The sequence below is a fragment of the Pinus tabuliformis genome, chromosome 6 (assembly GCF_031772625.1).
Source record: "Pinus tabuliformis cultivar Carrire ecotype Pingquan chromosome 6, CPIR1, whole genome shotgun sequence".
Taxonomy (NCBI): Eukaryota; Viridiplantae; Streptophyta; class Pinopsida; order Pinales; family Pinaceae; genus Pinus; species Pinus tabuliformis.
In genome coordinates this window covers 1,355,425,149-1,355,446,525 of record NC_142292.1, presented here as the reverse complement: position 1 = coordinate 1,355,446,525, position 21,377 = coordinate 1,355,425,149, and the positions used below count along the sequence as shown (strand labels likewise).

The 21,377-nt window shown below is 37.6% G+C and overlaps 1 pseudogene; it reads right to left on the bottom strand.

Moving 5' to 3' along the window:
• Nucleotides 1-303: 303 nt before the first annotated feature.
• LOC149263662 (pentatricopeptide repeat-containing protein At2g22070 pseudogene) lies at nucleotides 304-3,920 on the bottom strand (annotated as a pseudogene).
• Between the last annotated feature and the right edge of the window lie 17,457 nt (nucleotides 3,921-21,377).

Below are 21,377 nucleotides of genomic sequence, written 5' to 3'. Positions count from 1 at the left end.
CATAAATACCCGGTTTCATTTTTAATTTAAATTTCTTATAACCTCATGGTTTGTGCAATGAAAGCAGCTTGACTTAGATACTATGGGTTGAATATTATTTGAATAAACCAATTTCAATTGCTCTTTGGATACTTCTGTGGTTGAGTTTTGAGGAATGATGTTTCGGAAATGAATTCACAGGTGTCATGTTTAAAAGTCTACGTTTCAAGTCACAAACTGCACTCATCATCAAATTTATAACTACTAAAATTTTGCGAGTCATTTTGGACCATGGAATAAGTTTGTTTTGTACATCGATCAGCAAGGTGGGCCTTCTGGGCACTTACATGCTTGGGATGTGCATAACCCCATTTAGTATCAAACAGCATATTCTATAAATAATTAATGAATTCAAAGTTTGCCATGCAAACAGCAAATGTAGTAAACGGTGAAACCCTTAACAAACTTGTAAAGCACTTTCATTTGTATAACTCATAAGCCATTTTGCTGACCCTCCACTTAGTCGAACAGAATGCTAAGCCATTTTGAAATACTGGTTTAATGACTCCAGCATGACTTTGATACAATCCAAGTACATGGGTTTAGTTACGATGCTAAGCCATTTTTAAATATAGGTTCAACAACTCCAACATGAGTTTAGCATCACCAATAATCTCCACAAGAACACAATCCATCCTTGAAATGATGGAATCGGTTGGCATCCCTTATAATAATTTCACGCTGGACAATCTTTGAAATAAACTTGGTGGCAGTGTGACAATCTCCACAGACACGAAGGTTCTTCATTATTCGGATAGGTATTCCTGGCAGTGTGCTAATAAGCCCAAAGGCTATCGCAAGCTTCTCACTGTGATGATACAGGGAATGTTCCTTTTGCTCCATCTCCACATCATGTAATACAAAGTTAGTGTCAGGAACATACCCTGCTGCCTCCATCTGTCTGGCTAGTTCTTCCAATGTTGAATAGATCTCCTCCGTTTGTGGATGAGATTTGTCTTCAACCATGAATGTGTGCACTTTGTTCTTCACTTCAATCCAGCTGCATCCTGGATGCTTTTGCACTCCCCTATCTTTCATAATTCTTCTCACCTTTGCTACATCATCCCATCTGCCAGCTGCAGCATAGATGTTCGAGAGCAGCACATATTTAGCAGCATTCTGTGGTTCCAACTGAAAAAGGCATTCTGCTGCATGTTTTCCTAGATCAATGTTGCCATACATTCGGCAGGCACCAAGTAATGCTCCCCACACATTTGCATCAGGTGCAAATGGAATGCTTTTCATGAAGTCCCTGGCCTCATCTAGGCGCCCGGCCCGGCCAAGGAGGTCAATCATGCAGGCATAATGAACTTCTCTTGGAGCAATACAATAATCTTGACACATCGAATCATAGAGCTGAAGCCCTTCGTCAACTAAACCCGAATGGCTGCATGCAGATAGGGCAGAAACAAAGCTGATCTGGTCCGGTTCAATGCCCGTCTGTGGCATTTGTGCAAAAAGTTTGAGAGCTTCGTTACCACAGCCATGCTGAGCACAGCCCGCAATCATTGCATTCCATGAAATGACATTTCTTTCAGACATCGTGTCAAAAGTTTGGAATGCATCCTCTATGCTCCCACATTTGGAGTACATGGTAATAAGTGCATTATCTACCGATAAATAGGACTCAAATCCATTTCTGATGATGTGGGAGTGTACACGTTTGCCGTGCTCCAGAGCTGCTAGACTGGCACATGCACTAAGAACACTGCCCAAGGCAAATTGATCTGCCTTCACACCTGCATGTTGCATTTGGGAAAACAATTCTAAGGCATCCTCACAATGAGAATGCTGGGCATATCCTGCAATCATTGCGTTCCATGACACTGTATTTCGTTCAATGTTGTTGAACAGAAGGCGTGCATCATCAATGTTCCCACATTTAACATACATACTGACAAGAGCATTGCCCACAGAGATGCCTGATTCAAATCCGGCTCTAATAATGTGACCATGCAGATGCTTTCCATAATCCAGCACAGCTAGAGTGGCACATGCAGTTACTACAGAGGTGAAGGTAACTCGGTCTGGTTTTATGTCCGTTTGTTGAAGCTGACAAAAGAGTATCAGCGACTCCTCGATGGGTTCATGCTGGGCATATGCTGCTATTAACGCATTCCAGGAAACAATGTTCCGTTTGGGCATCATGTCAAACAATTGCCGTGCATTTTCTATGCTTCCACATCTCGCATACCCTGCAACCAACGCAGTCCATGAAAACGCGTCTCGCATAGGCATTTTCTCAAACACCCGGGAAGCATAAACTTCATTTCCACAGTTCGCATACATGGTAATAAGGGCATTACTCACAGACAAAAATGACTGAAAACCAGTTTTGAAAACATAGGCATGTACCTGTTTTCCCTGCTCCACAGCGGTAAGTATAGCGCAGGAACTAAGAACACTGGCCAAAGTGACTTGATCTATCCCAATATCTACCTTTCTCATCTCTGTGAAGAGTTCCAACGCCTCTTTTCCACACTCGCATTGGGCATATCCTGAAATAACCGCAGTCCATGAAACCATGTCTCGTTCAGGCATGTTTTCAAACATTTGGCGTGCATCTTCCATCATCCCGCATCTAGCATATCCTGCAGTAATTGCATTCCAAGAAACCACATTTCGTTCACACATTTTGTCAAACACTTGGCGTGCATCTTCTATACTCTCACATTTGGCATACACATCAATAAGAGCACAACCCACAAACACGTCTGAATCAAAGCCGGCTTTGATAGAGTGAGCATGGACCTGCTTGCCATATTGCAAACTCTCCAGACTCGAACACAAGCTTAAAACACTAGAGGCCGTAATTCGGTCTGGCTTCATCCCCGCATGCTGAAATTCGCTGAAAAATTCCAGAGCCTCCCGGGCATGTCCATACTGCGCATACCCTGCAATTATTGCATTCCAAGCCACCACAGTTCGTTCCGGCATCTCTTCAAAAAGCCTGAGCGAATCCTCAAAAGACCCATTCCTGGCATATCCTGCAATCATCCTGGCCCACGAGAAAACATCTCGTTCAGGCATTTCGTCAAATACTTGGCGTGCATCCTTCAATTTACCACACTTCACATACAAGTTGCATAAGCGATTTGTCGTATAAATGCTTGGATTAAATCCACTCATGATCATATGCGCTTGGAGTCGTTTGCCTTCAGATAGAGATTTTGTCTTTGTACACTCTTCTAAAAGACGAGCATAATTAGTGGGTATACATTCAAGAGCAGAAATGTTGCTACCAACATGACTGTAACGCTGAACAAACTGGTAGAAATATCTGTCATTCCAGAATTTGAAGCCTACAAACCTCGAAATGGGTAGTAAGTGTATGAATTTCATGTTTTCGGATCTCTTGTATCATTGCTTCCAATCAAATAGATGGTGCAAAGTTAGACAATCTAGAGCACCGCATATGGTAGAATGCTCGAAAACAAAGGTGCCAAACATGACAGAGACACTGTACAAAAACAACGTTTTTTAAATTTTGGAACGATACAAGCATTAAGAAATTGGAAGATCTCTCCTTTGTTCGGTGGAGGCATTGGTTTTTAAGGCGATTTACTCTTCGTTTTTTGCGTCTTCCCGTTGTTGATGACTAACCTCTCATTACCCTTCACCTCCCACTCCAATGTCATCTAGCCTCCGTGTCTGTCGTTGTCTACCCTTCGTCTCCGTTTTTGTTTCCACTCCCAACTCTGTCTCCGTCCTTAGCTCCGTCAACTCACACCGACCAGGCGTGCAAGCGTTAATGGACGATTTTCAAATTTTGTATGGGGAATTTCGGGTCAGCGAGCAAAGGTAACGGACGATTTTCAAATTTTGAATGGGGATTTTCCTGGTAAATTGTTATTATATTGCTCATTGTTAAAAAATTTCATGTGCCAGTAACAAAATTTTAAAATTGTTGTTACATTTCCTAAATTTCATGTTTTTTTAAAATTGTTGTTACATTTCCTAAATTTCATGTTTTTATAGTTGTCACAATAGTGACTTAGTCACTTAGTGAGTAGCTGCATTGGTGACCAACAAGTTGCCGCAACAGGTGAACCAGTGGATTTACCGTGGGTCACAGTTGAGTGCACGATTTCAAACAACTCGTCGTTTTATATGTGTGGTTCTTTTGTCTTACTGAATTTCTAACCTTAAATAAATAATTTCTTTGAAATTGAGCAAGCATCATTGAGAAACATAATCTAATGTCTTATTGATATCGTTTTTCAAAATCTAGTGTTAATCTATAAACAAATCTACATAAATAAGAGCACGTATCCAATTGGATATCTAATACACATTCATCTCGCAATTTCCCAAAACACCTTCCAATGTTAATATGTGAACAAATCAATACAAATAATAGTAATATGCAATTGGGTATCTCATACTCAATCATCTAACCACTGCCTATAACACTCGCTGAAACTAAATATCTAAAACTACGGACATTACAAGTATATGAAATACCTTGAGACATGGAATAATATATCTGATCCAGGGATCTCTAGAAATAGAAGTGGCTTTGAAAAACCTCAAAAATCAAAGTCAATGGATTGCAGTAGAACCAAGGTGAGATCAAAGATCTCGTTGCAAGCTTCCTAACGACGTGAACAATATCCCAATCTGAGTTTGTATGTGAAAGTTATGGCGGTCAAAGTTTTGGTCAGACAAGGCCTGGTGAGAGTGGCTAATGAGGCAACAATTAGGCATCCTACGGTGACAGATTTTGGCAGTCGAAAAAGACGAATTTGTTGCCTATTTAATTTTCCTAATGACCCCTAAAAATCCAATGGTTGGTTTTTAAGGTTGGTATTAAAAGAAAAATATTAAAAATATAGGGGGTGGGCCACCAACCCCGCCACCTCTCACGAACCATATATTATATTAAAAATAAACAAAACCAACCGGTTGGCAAGTGGTCAAACCCCGTCAACCCACATATATTCACTGGAGGGTATATATATATATATATGGCGTGCAACAACTAACAACCATGTGCCCACTGTGACGCTGATGGGATTTGAACTCGCCCAGCCCGGTGGGTCGACCCGCCAAATGGTCGGCCTCATAACCAATCATAACAGCAAAACCAAACAAAAGAATCACGCGCGCCAAAAATAACATCAATATGCCATAACAAGAGTCTCGTGGTTTGGCACCTGAGACCTTCCAGCCACAATGACGTAATTTCGATGTCACCAACCAACAGGTCATTCGACCATACGTTGGAAAGTTTGCCCAACCATCACTACTTAAACCTACATTTCGTCCAACATGGGGGAGGAGAGAGATACAACCAACGGAATTGAGAGGATGAATTACAAGCAGAAACAGGAGCGCACCCCAGGCAGAACTGCGCCAAGGCGGGCAAAGTGATCGAGAAAGATTCTTAGAGAATCTTGGGAGAATCTTTTTACAAAGAATCTTAAGGGAATCTAAAGATTCTTTAGAGCTCCAAAAATCACCTTCTCATAACATGGTCAAGTTTATAGTCGTTTGACACGATTTCACACCATGAATCCAATGGTGATGTTCGTTTTAGCAACTGAACTTTGCATTTTCAGACCATTCCGGAAAATGGAGGTATAAGGGTCATTTATGTAATTGATTGTAATTTTATTTATGCTTCCATTTAATGAAAGAAGCCTCCCCACATTGAGCAGGGCCCGAAGACGTAACCCACATTAGGTGAACTTTGTCATCAAATTGTCTTGTGCCTTTGATCTCATGGTTGCTTTTGATTTCCTCTTCTTTTCATGTGTTTATCTTACTTGGTTACATGCTCTTTTAAATGCAATTTTGTATGCATCCATGAAGTAAAAGATTTGTATCAAGTTTGGTATCAGAGCAGGTCTTCTTGATGCGAGTTGCATGAGTGAATGCTAACCAGGAACAAGCTCCAAAGAGGAGAAGGAAAACTCAAATCCTTTGATCCCGAAGCAGCGCGTGCAGCACGAAGACGGAACATGGAAAATGAGAAAGCTTGAACGGTGGAAGAACGAAATTATCGCAAAATCTTCTTCACCATGGCAAAGAAAGTTGACAAGTTGTTTGCAGAATATGAGAATAAAATCAATTCTGAGAAGAAGGAATCTGATGATCATGCCTTGGTAAAGCATGAAAGTTGAAGAGGAGAGCCTCCTGAACTGCCCTCTCCATCCTCTAGTGGCAATTCTTCTTCTTAATCTTCTCGTAATTCTAACAGAGATCATAGGAATGCATCTATGAAGCCATTTTTCAAGCTAGATGTAAAGTTTGATTTTCCCATATATAATGGAGAAGGTCGTGTAGAGAAATTAAACAATTGGATCAGACAGATCGAGGTTTATTGTCAACTTTAGCAGATCAGGAGGATGAGGCCAAGATCCAATTAGCATCTCTTTGGCTGAGTGGCACTGCTCTCGTCTGGTGGAAGAGCAAGTTCCAGAAAGACAGCAAAAACTTGGGTAATCTCCTTTCTTCTCGGTCCAATTTTTTTTCTACATTAAAAGATCAGTTTATCCTTAAGATTATCGACAAAAGGTTTTAATGGAATGGCAATATTTGAGACGAGGAAAGAATCAAAATGTATAAATCTTCACAGAAGAGTTTAGAAAACAAGCTTTGAATTTGGGCATTTCACTTGATTCACCAGAAACTGTAACAAAATATATTGGTGCTTTACATAGTTACAACAAGCATTCTTTGTTGTTATTTAAGCCTACTACTATTGATGTGGCCAGTGTGAAGGCCATTCACCTTGAAAGTAGGGGAAAGAATGACAAAGAAGATCAACCCAAGAAATCATCCTTCAAACCTCATAATAGCAAGTTCAAAGGAAAAGGCAAGGGAAAGGAAAAGAAGGAAGCTACAACCAATAAGGAGGAAGGAGAAAATCCATCTTGTACACATTGCAAGAAGGCCATGATGATGAAAATTGTTGGAATTTGCATCCAGAGTTGAAACTAAAGAGATTTGGTGGAAAGAACAAGCAAAAGACGTTGGCAACCATATAACAAGACCTTGGATCAAACTCCAGAGACGAGACATAGATCACAGTAGTGGGCATACTAGGTACTCTTTCTCTTCATGTTAATGAAAATTCTGAATTGCATGTTAGTACAAGTTCTTAAAATGAGTCTCTTGTTAATGAACGAAATACGATTGAATTATTCCACATTAGAGTCATAATGAAACATACTAAAGTAGAAACCTTGTTTGATCCGAGCTCACAAGAAAATTTGATTTCAGAATCCTTGGTTAAGAAGTTAGGGTTAGAGACCAAGCCTCATCCGAAGCCCTACCCTCTTGGTTGGGTGTGTGATAAAGTCAAATTACATGTAACCAAGAAATGTAGATCTAGATTTGTGATTGCATACAAACTAGTAGATGAGGTTGACGTTGATGTTCTACCTTTAGATATTTGTGGCATTGTATTGGGGAGTCCATATTTAAATGACAAGAAAGCAACTTTATTTCTCCATGCAAACAAGGATCATCTCACAAAAGATGAGGTGGAATACATTGTTAGAGTTCATCGTGCCAAAATCAGTGTCAGTCTTGTAAGTGCATGTCATATGAAGAGATTGATCAATTCCAGAAATGGGTGCATGCTCATGGTTGTGAGAGCAAAAGATGCAGAGACATCTGAATATTTCCCAAGGTTTTGATCCCACTCATAAAAAAAAATTGTATGAAATTATTTCTAACTATAATGGTATTTTTCAAGAACCAAGTGCGTTTCCTCCAAATCATGAGATCCAACATGAGATTCACTTGCAGCAGGGTGCTCCTTTACCCAACATTGGTATGTATAAGTTGTCAGCCATTGAGATGGAGGAGATAAAGAAGCAGGTGCAGGAAATGTTGAACCAAGGGGTCATGATGCTAAGTTCTTCTCCATCTGGCTCACCCATCGTGTTGGTGCCAAAGAAGGATGACATATGGATGATGTGCGTGGACTACAGAGAACTCAACAAAATAACGGTGAAGAATCGGTAACCTCTCCCTCGCATTGATGATTTGTTAAATCAATTGAAAAATGTTGTCTATTTCACAAAACTACATTTGCACAATGGCTATCATCAAGTCAGGATTGCAAAACAAGATGTATGGAAGACTACATTCAAGACAAAAAAGGGGTTGTTTGAATGGCTGATGATGCCATTTGGACTATGCAATGCTCCGACCACATTCATGAGGGTGATGAATGATATTTTTAGACCTTTTTCTTGATGATTTTGTACTTGTGTATCTTGATGAAATTCTTGTTTTCAGTGGAACATGCGAAGATCATGTGAGTCATGTTAAAAAGGTGCTTGATGCTTTGCAAAAGGAAAATTTGTATGTCAAAATGTTTAAGTGTGAATTTGGTAAGACCTCTTTGGTTTACTTGGGTCACATTGTTGGAGGTGGACAATTAAAAATATATCCTTCTAAAATTGATGTGATTGTAAAGTGGCCTAAACCCACCAATGTTACAGAGGTTCGTAGATTTTTGGGTGCAATACAATACTGGAGAAGGTTCATTGCCAACTTCTCTGTCATTGCATCCCCCTTACATGCATTGACAAGTGTGAAGCAAACCTTTCAATGGGGAGGAAAGCAGCAGAAAGCCTTTGATACACTAAAAGAGAAGATCAGTATCGCACCAGTTTTGGCCTTACCTAGCCTCCAGTAGCCTTTTGAGATCGAGACAAATGCCAGTGGGTACGCCATGGGAGTAGTGTTGATGCAGCAAATGAAACCTATATATTACCATTCGGAGACATTCTCCCAAGTTGTTATGAACTATCCCACATATGACAAGGAGTCGTATGCCTTGGTTCAAAGCATGAAGAAGTGGAAGTACTATTTTATTGACAAGGAGACCATCATTCACACAAAACACCAGCCCTTGCAGTACCTCCAGTCGCAAACCAAACTTCAACTAGCACGTCATTTCAGATGGATGGGATTCCTCCAATAGTTTCACTTGGTAATAAAATACAAGAAGGGAACTAGCAACAAAGTGGCATATATGCTTTCTTGCCGTCCTATTTCTGCATCTATAGTATTGTAAAATGCTTCTTTATCTTTTGAAAGTTATGTTGATGACATTGATTTTAAGGAGATTTATGCAAAGTTGACTCATGGATTGCAAGTGAATAATTACCATTTGCAGAGAAAGTTGTTGCACCACCTTGGCAAACTTTATATCCCCACCAATGAGGGAATACATGTAATCATAGAGGCACATACCTCTCTTGTGTCAGGCCATGTTGGTGTAGGGAAAACTTTGTGTCATTTGTAGAGGTGTTATTGCCTTCACATGAAAAATATTGTGACTCGGTATGTAAAGGGATGTGTGTTGTGTTCAATTATCAAGCCCAATAATAGAAAATTGGGGCTCTACACACCACTCCCTATTCCGAGTCATCCATGGGAAAGTGTGCCAATGGATTTTTGTTGGCGGTTTGCCTTTATCTAGGAGAGGTCATGAGTATTTGTATACCGTTGTGGATAGATTTAGGAAAATGTGTCTTAATTCCTTGTAAAAAGCAGGTCATTGCAAAGCAGACTGCTCATCTCTTCTTCCAATTTGTATGGGTCTATTTTGGGTTTCCCACATCCATTTTCTTTGATCAAGACTCTTGCTTTCTTAGAGAGTTTTGGATGAGTTTGTGGAAAATGATGGACACCAAGATGAAGAGGAGCATGAAATTTCATCCACGGACCGATAGATAAACAGAGGTTGTCAACTACACAGTGATACATTTAGTCTAAGGCTACTGTGGCAAGCATCCCAAGTTGTGGGATGAGGAACTTCTCTATGTACAACATGCATACAACCGGGCAGTGCATTCATCCACTCAAAGTTCACTATTCGAGACATGATTTGGATATTTTACAAAGGATCCCTTAGACATGGTATTTGGGAGGGATGAATATTCCAGTGGGAAAGATGACAGGGATAAAGCACGGAAGTTCATTCAACGAATTCAAATGATTCACCAAGCAGTGCAGGAGCAGTTGGAGAAAATTCAAGCTCAATACAAAGCTCAACATGATAAGCACCAAGTCAATCACCAATTCCAGGTTGGAGACAGAGTGTGGCTCCACATCAGCAAGGTCAGGATGAAAGGGTAAGGAAATAAGTTGAGACCAATCCGATGTGGCCCATTCACCATATTATAAAAGAGTGGAGACAATGTTTTTCGTCTCAATTTTCGAGCATATATGCAGATGTACTTAGTGGTAAACAATGAAAACTTGAAGCTTTATGAGATTTATTTCATCATTAACACCGAAGAGGTTGGACAAGTTCCTATAGTGGACCACTTTGCACCCGAATACTTGGAAAAGCTACCTGAGGATATCATTCTTGACAGGAGAACTAGGACTTCACAACGGGGAGACGTGGAGTACCTTCGTATTGGTTTCAAGGGAATGAATCCAAGTAAGGCCCGATGGATTGAAAAATAGAAAGTGAGGGAGAAATTCCCTCACTTTCAAATTGACTAATAAATCTTTTGGTGGCCAAAAGCTCATTAGTGGGGAGGAATGATCCAGGTGGCTCCATAAATAGAAGTGGCTTTGAAAAAGCTCAAAAATCAAAGTCAATGGATTGAAGTTGAAGGGTCAGATCAAATATCTTGTTGCAATCTCCCCAATGGTGTGAACAACACCTTAATCTGAGTTCATATGTGAAAGTTATGGTCGGTCAAAGTTTTAGTCAAACTAAACCCAGTGGCAGCCACTAACGAGGCAACAATTTGGCATCCTACGGTGACAAATTTTGGCAATCGAAAAAGGTGAGTTTGTTGCTTACTTAATTTTCCTATTGACCCCTAAAAATTTGATGGTTGGTTTTTAAGGTTGACATTAAAAGAAAAATATTAGAAATATAGGGGGGTGGGCCACCAACCTCGCCAGCCCTCACGAACCATATATTATATTAAAAATAAAACAAAACCAACTAGTTGGTAGGTGGTCAAACCCCGCCAACCCACATTTATTGATTGAAAGGTATATGTGTATATATGGCATGCAACAACCAACAACCGTGTGCCAACTGTGAGGCAAGCAAGATTTGAACCCGCCCAGGCCGGTGGGTCGACCCCCCAAACAAGCAGCCTCATAACTAATCATAACGATGGAACCAAACAAAAGAACCATGCGTGCTAAATATAACAGTGATATGCCATAATGGGAGTCCTATGGTTTGAAACCTGACACATCCCAACCACAATGACCTAATTTCGATGTTGTCAACCAACAGGTCGTTCGACCATATGTTGGAAAGTTTGCTTAGCAATCACTACTTAAACCCACATTTCATCCAACACGAGGGAGGAGAGAAATCCAAATAGCGGAACTAAGAGGACAAATTGTAGGCAAAACCATTAGCGCACCCCAGGCCGAAACTATGCCCAGGCGGGCATGGTTTTCGAGAAAGATTCCTAGGGAATCTTGGGAGAATATTTTTGCAAGGAATCTTGAGGGAATCTAAAGATTCCTTAGAGCTCCAGAAATCACCTGCTCAGAACATGGTCAAGTTTATAGTCATTTGACAAGATTTCGCGCCACGAATCCAATAGCGATGTTTATTTCATAAATGAGCTTTGCATTTTCAGACCATTCCAGACAATGGAGGTACAAGGGTCATTTATGTTGATTGTAATTTTATTTATGCTACCAATTAATGAAATGGGCCTCCCCGCATTGAGCAAGGCCTGGAGACGTAGCCCACATTGGGTGAACTTTGTCATCTAATTGCCTTATGTCTTTGATCTCATGGTTGCTTTCGATTTCCACTTATTTTCATGTGTTATGTTACTTGGTTACATTATCTTTTTAAATGTAATTTTGTATGCATCCATGAAGTAAAAGATCTGGATCAATATGAGACCATTCATGTGAAAATTGCATCTGAATAAATTTTGCAGTGAACATCCAATAGACCATCCATTCATCAACAAATTCTTTGGACATTGAATGCCTATTATTATTGATACAGTTGTATTACTTCAGAATGTCGATTTTTGTGGTTTAGCATAATGTGAATGTTTTCTTTGGTACAATTGAGAATTATATTCTTGTGCCTAGCTCAGATGGGTAAGTGTTCACCTGATATGTTGGCCACAATAATATCTTAGGTAGCTCTACCAAAACAGACATTTACAAAATTCTTACTACTGTATATCTAAAACTAGTAATGTAAAAACTTCATGAAGAGATGACCAAGGAATAGAATATATTTTTACTTTCCCCCCCTTCAAAGGCAAAGTTCTAGAAGAAGACCAAAAACAATCTAAGGCTATCCCATTAGTCCTTGCAAATGATGAACCCTAGTTAATTAATGTAGAGAAAAAGTTACAAAGTGTGTCAGAATAGCTAAATTGGACAAACATAGCTCTTAGAGGGATGGTTGTACACACTTTTGTTACTAATGATTATGCAAGGAAGTGACATATTCATACTCTTCAAGTGTCCGCAAATGAAATTTCCATTGTTCCACGGGGACTCACCCCCACCCCTAGGGGTCTAGTTTCCTAGCTCCCCCGCGCTCTAGGGACTTGGGGACGAGAAGGGGTCATTTCCCCATGCTCCCAAAAAACAGGGTACGCATGGGGACGTTTCCTTATGCTGAGTGGTCGTTTCCAAAAAGGGGGTCGTGGGGGGTCGTGGGGGGTCAAGGGGGCGGGGTCGAGGGGGGACGTGGGGGGTCGAGGGGCCCGATTTTTTTAAATAAACTTTTGTTTATAATTCAAATTTAACATTAGTTTTAATACTTTAAGGTTTCAATTCATTTTCTTATAAATTTAATTCATTATTCGCCCTGGCCACTCACTCCATTCGCAAGATGCTCCTAGTTCCTCTGCAACAGAGAGGAATTGGTCCACATATAGCTTCATCCACTCTATCATGAGGAACAAGCTTACCTCTAAAAGAGTGGAGAAGTTAGTTGTTGTGCACAGTGCCCTACATCTTGAGCATAGGAAGACACCCGAGCATTTGAAGGGACTAGCAACACGATGGGATGTTGATCCAGGGGATGATGCACAGGTAGATATGGAGGAGACTCTTGATGAGAGACAGATGGGGTTGGTTAGTGTGCCACTTAGCATGTTTGAGAATGCTAGTTATTCAGATTCAAATGGTAATATGGTTAATTTTTATTTATTCATGCAGTAGCTAGATGTAGAGACTACCTTGAGGCTTGAGCAAAATTTTGCTCGTTTATCTTTCGATGTGTTGATGTTCTTATGTTATTCTAACTCTATAAAATTTTGATTCTTGATGTATCAAACTTGACTTTTATAATTTTATGTCAATATTCACTGTTCAGTATTCAATGTTCATAGTAGGAAGTGTAACATTAATATGGTTTAAACTTTAATCATAATGTATGATGTATGATTATAAATTAGAATTTTAAATTTATATGATATTAGATAATGATATTCATATCAATGATCATGCTTTGCAGCTTTTCAATTCAAACCCAATTGTCATAGTGGACTCAATTTATAAATTATATTTTATATTTATAAGCTTTTAAGACCTTGACGTCCCCCCACGTTTCCTAAAAATTGGTGGGGAGCTTTTGCATAGGCCGCTCCCATGTATCCTCGCTCCCTCGCCCCCTCGTCCCAGAACCTTGGTGGAACATTGGAAATTTCTACATCTGTAAATACTTGGAATGTAAAGGTAGCAAGTGTCAAAGAAATTTTAGAAGAAATCAAATATTTGGTAATTGAAGAAAAGGATGTTGCTTCTAAAAAACAAGAATTAATAGGAGGTTTTGAGGGAGCCTTCTCAAGGTTAGAAAAATCAATTAAAGAGGGCTTTCATGGGAAAACCTCTGACAAAACCATCCCCTTTACTCATTTTCGGCAGAACCTGTCACTAGAGTTAGTTCACCTATCTTTATTCCAAAAGGAACTACAATGGTGAAAAAATCCCCACTACATTTTCAACTAAAAAATCTTAAACCTGATCAGAAGAAGGAAAACACCATTTTTTAGTCACTGAAAATTAGTCTGCTTCATATGTCTTACCATCTAAAGAACAAATTCCCTAGAATGTCTAGAATATAGGTAGCTCTACCAAAGTAGACATTTACAAAATTCTTACTATGGTATATCTAAAACTAGTAATGTAAGAACTTCATGAATAGATAATGTCTATAAGTTTGTTGAAAATCTAATACCAATATTGCACCACCTACATAAGTTGTTTTTTGATATATATTACTATTGTCTATGTCACAACTTAATCAAAATACACATATCTTCTTAGAACAAGACCTAAGTCTGATATGAAAACCCGGAGTTGTAAATCCCATAATGCATTTTCATATTGAATATATACAACACAAAGGTAGGAACACACACTCACACGCATATGTGTGTGCCTCTTGCCCTACCTAGTGTTGTCTTTGGAGTTTTCCATGCCTACTTTTTTTTCCATAATTTCCTCAAAACTATTGTGATTGATGTATAAGGACATGCATACAATGATTTCCAAATGTTTTAAGGTCATGAGTTGTTTTTGCGATATGGATTTCAAATGTCAAAATGTGATGCGAGTGTCTAACAATGTAGATGTTTGTTTGTTGACACGCCCTAAATTTGAAAACTTAGGAAGTTAACATGTGTTGCAACATTTTAAAATTCTAGTTCATTGATATATGATTTGACTGAAAATATGAAAGTTTATTTGCTATATTTTCATATCGATTTCTCCATTTCTCTCATGAATTGTCACCACTGTAACAGGGAGTTGTCAACACTGTAATAGTTAGTTGTTGCAATGTAGTTTCAACAGATGTTTTCATAGAATTCAATGATATCTTTCTGATATCTTGTAGATATCGTTCTTCAACATCTAGTCTTAATCTATAAGCAAATCTACAAAAATAAGAGCATGTATCTATGAAATTTTCAAATCTGAAATCCTATAGTAGCTATTGGAAATAATTCTTCTAATTGTTAATTAATTTAACAATTTATTTGCTACGGAAAATACCAAATTAATAACACTGCAACCTTCACAAATAAACCGTGGAAAAATAATAACGATGGAAACTAAGAAAATCTAACACACACACACATAAAAATGACACTGTTATTTTTGGACAAATGTCCCTGGAAAAACCCAACTTGGGAAAACCGTTGCAGCAGCCAAGGGTTTTATTATTATGCAGCAATGAGAAATTCTAAGTATAATAATATGGATGTCGAAATATTTCTATCCTACAGAGAAAATACTAGAAAAAATATCTAAATGGAATTTACCCTCTCTTCGAGCAATTCTGGCACTGGATTACCTCTGAAAAGCAAGCCAACCTAGTAGGCCTATGCAAGAACTGCATCACTCTAAAGGTTCTTGTTGCTACTACTACCCGAATTGACTGTTAATCAAGTCATCTTGTCTATTGCTGGCTAGGAAAACGTCTCTCTGACACTATGGAACCTTTTCTCGGCCTTTAGAACTGAAAACGTCTGCCTTCTTCAACAATTCAAGCTGATCTCTGAGGCTTTACGCGACCTCCTGGAGAAATTTCAGTCTCTCTACAAATGCACTCACTAGATCTTGAAAAGCTTCCACCAACCTCATTGTTCTTACCAGGGAAAATTTTAAGAACCACCCTAAATTTATATGTATAATAAATGGGCGAATCCCCATGATACATAGGAAAAATGGGAGGCAAGTTTATCACTATATATATATATATATATATATATATATAGATATATTTTGGCGAATCACTCACCAAATTATATTATCTTGTAAAGTCATGGCAAATCTTTCACTGAATTATAAAATCTTGTATGATCTTGGAAAATCTTTCACTGAATAATAAAACATTATGAAGTCTTGGCGAATGTTTTGTTAAAGTATGAAACCATATATGATAATAATAAAACATATTCATTAAACTGTAATATACTAACATACATGTTTGGAAAAAAGAAACATAATTTTCACTTCCTACAAACAATGTTGCAAGTTTTAGTGGCCATATTTGTCATGGTAGGAGAGATAAATGCTTTCTCTACCACTTTTGTCAAACTACCACTTTTTCCAAGCTATCGAATTTCTTTCTTATTCCATAGACTCCAACTGTGCGAAAAAAAAAAAAAAAAAAGGAAGAAAAAGAAGCACATCAAGTTTGTTTACCCCAACACGCCAAGAAGTAGCAAGCTCCAACTATATAATATAATGAAGTAGTAGGTATCCCAAAGGCCTGAAGGGGATCTAATAGAAAGAAGTGACCATTGTTAGAAGCCTTCCAATCAATATATAAATATATAAATGTAGATTTATTATTATTTTAATTGGAAATCTTTAATTAAATAACAAAATTTAATTACTTCTCTCCCAATCTAAATTTCTTATTAGCATAATTCACTACCTTCATACCATTTTTAATAGTGTTGTAACATGTGGATTAATTTCCTTTTTGGTGCACAATCTCTGCCTTTTAGGACAATATGATGCAGTGACCCAACCCCTACAGATCATTACAACAAACTAAGAATAGCAGAGAAGATGAAAGGTTGTACAAACCACCGTATTTTTCAAATAACTAATCCAAGATCAGTACCTTAACTTTTTCATGAAGATATCATATTGAGAATGTTTGAAAAATGGTGGGAAATCTGGGCAGCGACTATCTCTCTTCCGCGAGGGTGATGCAAAAAGAGTTAAGATTTCATTGTTTTGAATTTTTTTTTATTAAATCAGAAAAACCAATATTAATGGAGATATCAGTGCTTTTTACTAAATTTTGTGAAGTGACTAAATGTAGCTTTAACCATTCACCTTAAGATTTTTTTTACAATATAATTTCCTAAGTCTATTTAATATCTTCATTATCATAAAAACCAACCTGTATCCATCTTAACTCCACATCTACTACTCTTAAAGGGATGAAATCTATTTATCCCTCCCAGCACTTGGTAGACTGGAATTAAGATGGATCTAAGCTGATAGAATTTCCCCTTTAAATAGTCTATGCTCACATGAAAACCATGGTATTACCATGGGTCAATACCATGGGTTATCATAAACCTGGAGCTTAAAAACTACTATTAGTAATTTGTAAAAATTAATAAAATTAATAATTGTTTTTTTTTTTTTTAACCAAGTTAAAATGTTTAAGTGACATTAAATTACAAGATCCATTTTTACTCTTGATCTACCAAGCCGTGAGAGGGATCCAATATTTTTTCACTCTATGTTAGTTTGCATATCACGATATTTGATCCAGAGTAAAGATGGATCTATGCTAGTTTAAATCCCCCCTTTAAATAGGTTGCATTCCATGTGAATACCATGGGTCAATACCATGTGCCATATTTATTTTTATGAATACTAATATTAGGGTTAATAATGTTTTTTTGCATGGTATTAATAATAATTTGGCCCATGGTATGTGATCCATAGGCTTCACCTAAATATAACACATTTTTTTAGTGTTCATAAATATAAAGTGGAGTAAATATAAAAAAAGTTTTATTTATTTACCATACCTCTCGTTTATTCACATTTTTATTAATTTACCATACCTCTTTATAAATATGGTATTTGGCCCATAGGATTCAATTAAATAAAACCTCTTTTTTGAGCCTTTTTAAATAGAAAGAGGGTTATGGACTAAATATAGAAAGAGGTTTTATTTATTTACCATACCTATAGTTTATTTATATTTTTATTTATTTACCATACCTTTGAAGTATAAAAAGAGGTTTTATTTATTTACCATACCTCCACTTTATTTATACTTTTATTTATTTACACGTTTGCGTGTTCTAAATATAAGGTGACATATGGAGTAAATATAGAAAAATGTTTTATTTATTTACCATACCTCTCGTTTATTTATATTTTTATTAATTTACCATACCTCTTTTATAAATATGATATTTGGCCCATAGGATTCACTTAAATGAAACCTTGTTTTTTAGCCTTCTTAAATAGAAAGAGGGTTATGGACTAAATATAAAAAGAAGTTTTATTTATTTACCATACCTCTAGTTTATTTGTATTTTTATTTATTTACCATACCTTTGGAGTAAGTATAAAAAGAACTTTTATTTATTTACCATACCTCCACTGTACTTATATTTTTATTTATAACTATCATAAATATATTTTCTTGAAAATGAGGGCGAATGGAAGATTGTAACTCCTAATTTCAAGGGCTAAATTCACTTTTTTTACCCTCTCCCTTACAATAAGGTGGGTTAACCTCCATACTTAATTTCTTTTATAAAATAAATTTGAGGCGATTTGTAACAATATACTATGATACAAAATATTCACCCAATAAAAATATAAAACCCCTTAATTTAGCCCAACGGCGAAAATTCGCCCCTCAAATTTTCCATAGTTCTTACCCCTCATTATCTTTGCTTCGATCTCTAGCTCTCCAGCAACTACTGCTACTCTTTGGAAATCAATCTACCAAGGAAATCAAACTCTTCAAGTGTATTCTCCAAGTGCTCATCAACTTCTTATAATCCTTTGTTGGGACTCCAACGGCTAAGATTAAATCTTAAGAGGTTAGGATCATCTTGAAGTTGATCCGTGTGAGTTTCTAGACTATTGTCACCTTGACTTAATCAATTCTGATTAATTAACCATATTCCTTAAGTTTAAACTTAGAAAATATTTAAAAATAGGTTAATAATCTAATCAAACCATCTCTAGGTATAATTTCGAAAAATGATTTTTGGGTTTGGATATCTCATGTATTCTAGCCTCTTCACCAAATTTTGTTGCTAGAACACATTTGATGCTACAAAAAATAACACTCCCTCTTAGCGAGGATTGTGTTCTAGTGTTGCAAATGTTGCCACAACACTTTGTCTTTGTATCATCTCATGTCACATTGTTGATATTTGGTTGTTGTTGCCCACCAACTACTGTGCAACTCTGATGTTGCATATGTGCTACTGCTGACACTGCCATACTACTGCCAACTCTACATCTCATTACGGGAATTTTGAGGTCTAAAATAGGCCTCCTAAGAAAAATGTACAACTAAAATAAAATTTATAAGAACCAGTAGGATTCAAGATGATGATGTCAACCATGGAGAATGATTCACCATTTTTTGAGTGAAAAGGTAAACAAATGTAAAAATAATAAAATAATAAAACTACTTTTTCAATTCGTATTGTCAACTTATGTCCCTAAGGTTTTACTCAAATTTTGAGCGAGAGTACTCGTTGGATGAAAATTTTAATTCCTCATCCAAGGAGTACCCACGTTGCATACTTTCGATGGACCATGATATACGAAAAATGAGAAATACATGAAAAACATGATTGTAATCACGTTTTTCATGTATTTCTAATTTTTCGTATATCATGGTCCATCGAAAGTATGCAACGTGGGTACTCCTTGGATGAGGAATCAAATTTTTCATCCAACAAGTATTTCCACTCGAAATTTGAGTAAACCCATAGGGAGATAAGTTAAAAATACGAGATAAAAAAATAGTTTTTTCTTTTTTCCCTCTAAAATTTAATGATGCAATCTAATCTTATTTTATTATTTCCACTATTATTTTATAATTTCCTTATGAGGCCCATTTTAGACCTCAAAATTCCCCTAATGGCACAACAACTTACTCTCGTTTGTTGTTGTTGCAACTGCAACTATTGCCACTGAAAGCACCCGAAACATGGAATCAACTATGTTCAATATAATGCATCTGTCAACCGAGTCCCTAACTGCTCCTAGCTCCTGCACTACCACTGAAGAATATACATTGTTGCTAATTTTGCATTGTGCCACTCTACATTATTGTCAACTCTTCATTGCGCTCCTCAACACCTGACTGAACTTAGTCTACAACTGTCACTTTGGTTCTGATTACATTAACTACCACAAATCCATCATACTACTAAATATTGTGGGCCCCCGTAGCCAAATAATGATCCATGAGGTGGAATCCTCAAGGACCCTACCCATCTTTGTAGCTCTCTGGGGCTACAACACCAAGTCACCCTTCCTCACTCCTAGAGGTATATATGTGAACATAGAAAACTCTTCCTCTAGCCTAGAGGAAAGCTTGTAAATCTCCATGGACACTACTACCTGGTCCTACTTCTCCTTCTTCTTGAGAGGACATTGAATATTATAGTGACTGAGCTCACCACATCTGAAGAACATGACCTTTGACAGGTCCTTCTTCTTTCTCTTCTCCCACTGCCCCTGACTGGGACCCTTCGATGCTAGAGCCACATTCTCCTTCTCCTTAACACCCTTCGATCCGTTGCCACTAATGGAGCTCTTTAACAGAGCTCGCCTCAACTCCTCTTATTGCAAATCAGCCCACATCTTGTTCCATCCTAGCAAAGTGTCTCTGCAGAATACTTTGGACGAATACTTTCCAATCATCCAAGACACATTTTAGTGTTAATCGCATTATATTTAATGGTTGAGGAGCTGCCCCAACAGCTACAAGCTAATATCGAATATAACAGCCCTGGTGAAAACTTCATGTAATAAAAGTTAATGAAAGGAAAAAATAATAACCACGGTTAATGGGACACTTATTCCAAGCTAAATGTTGGGCAAGACATCTTATTGTGGGTGTTCATTTGGTTTATTATGGCTAAGGAAATTGGCAAAGGCAATGACTAAACTTTGGAAAGGAAAAATGGCATCTTTGGCACATTTATTTATGAAAATAATGGAAATGAGGAGAAAATGAAGGTGAAAAGTCACAGATTGCATGTGAGGAGGAAAACGAAAGAAAATAATGGAAAATGAAGAAAATAGAGGCCTCATTGATAAAAAGGCTTCTGAGGACCAGTTTGTAACATTTTTTTAGTTCAATTTTGGAGCTCTCTCATTATTCTTTCTTTCTCTCACACTCTTGGACACTTAGAGTTTTCTTGGAGCATTTTGGCATTGGATCAAGAAAGGAAAAGAAGGCAAGAGGAAGTAGAGATCAAGCAAGGAAGAGCAGGATCAAGTAACTACAACAGTATTCTTTGCAGGTATCGATTTGCATGTGTATTTTCCTTGCTAGATTTGGCATGCATGGTATTGCATGTGGTTCTTTTGATGTTATGGCATGGGTTTTTCCAGGTGTGACAGTGTTTTCAACCTAGCCTTGCTATTTCCGGATAGCCATGGCGTGATGGGGTTCTCATGTTTTGGTTGAGCTGGATTGCTAGATGGATTCAAAGTTGAGTGAGGTGGATCTCCAAATGATAGAACACATTGCCTAGCAACCCCTGAACCAGACTGTGGGTTGCAGTAAAGTTGGATTTTGTGTTACCTCGGTGGGCCTAGGAATACTTGTCGATGAATGGAAGAATATACGGTAAAGTCAAGAGGTGGTTTGGTCTCTG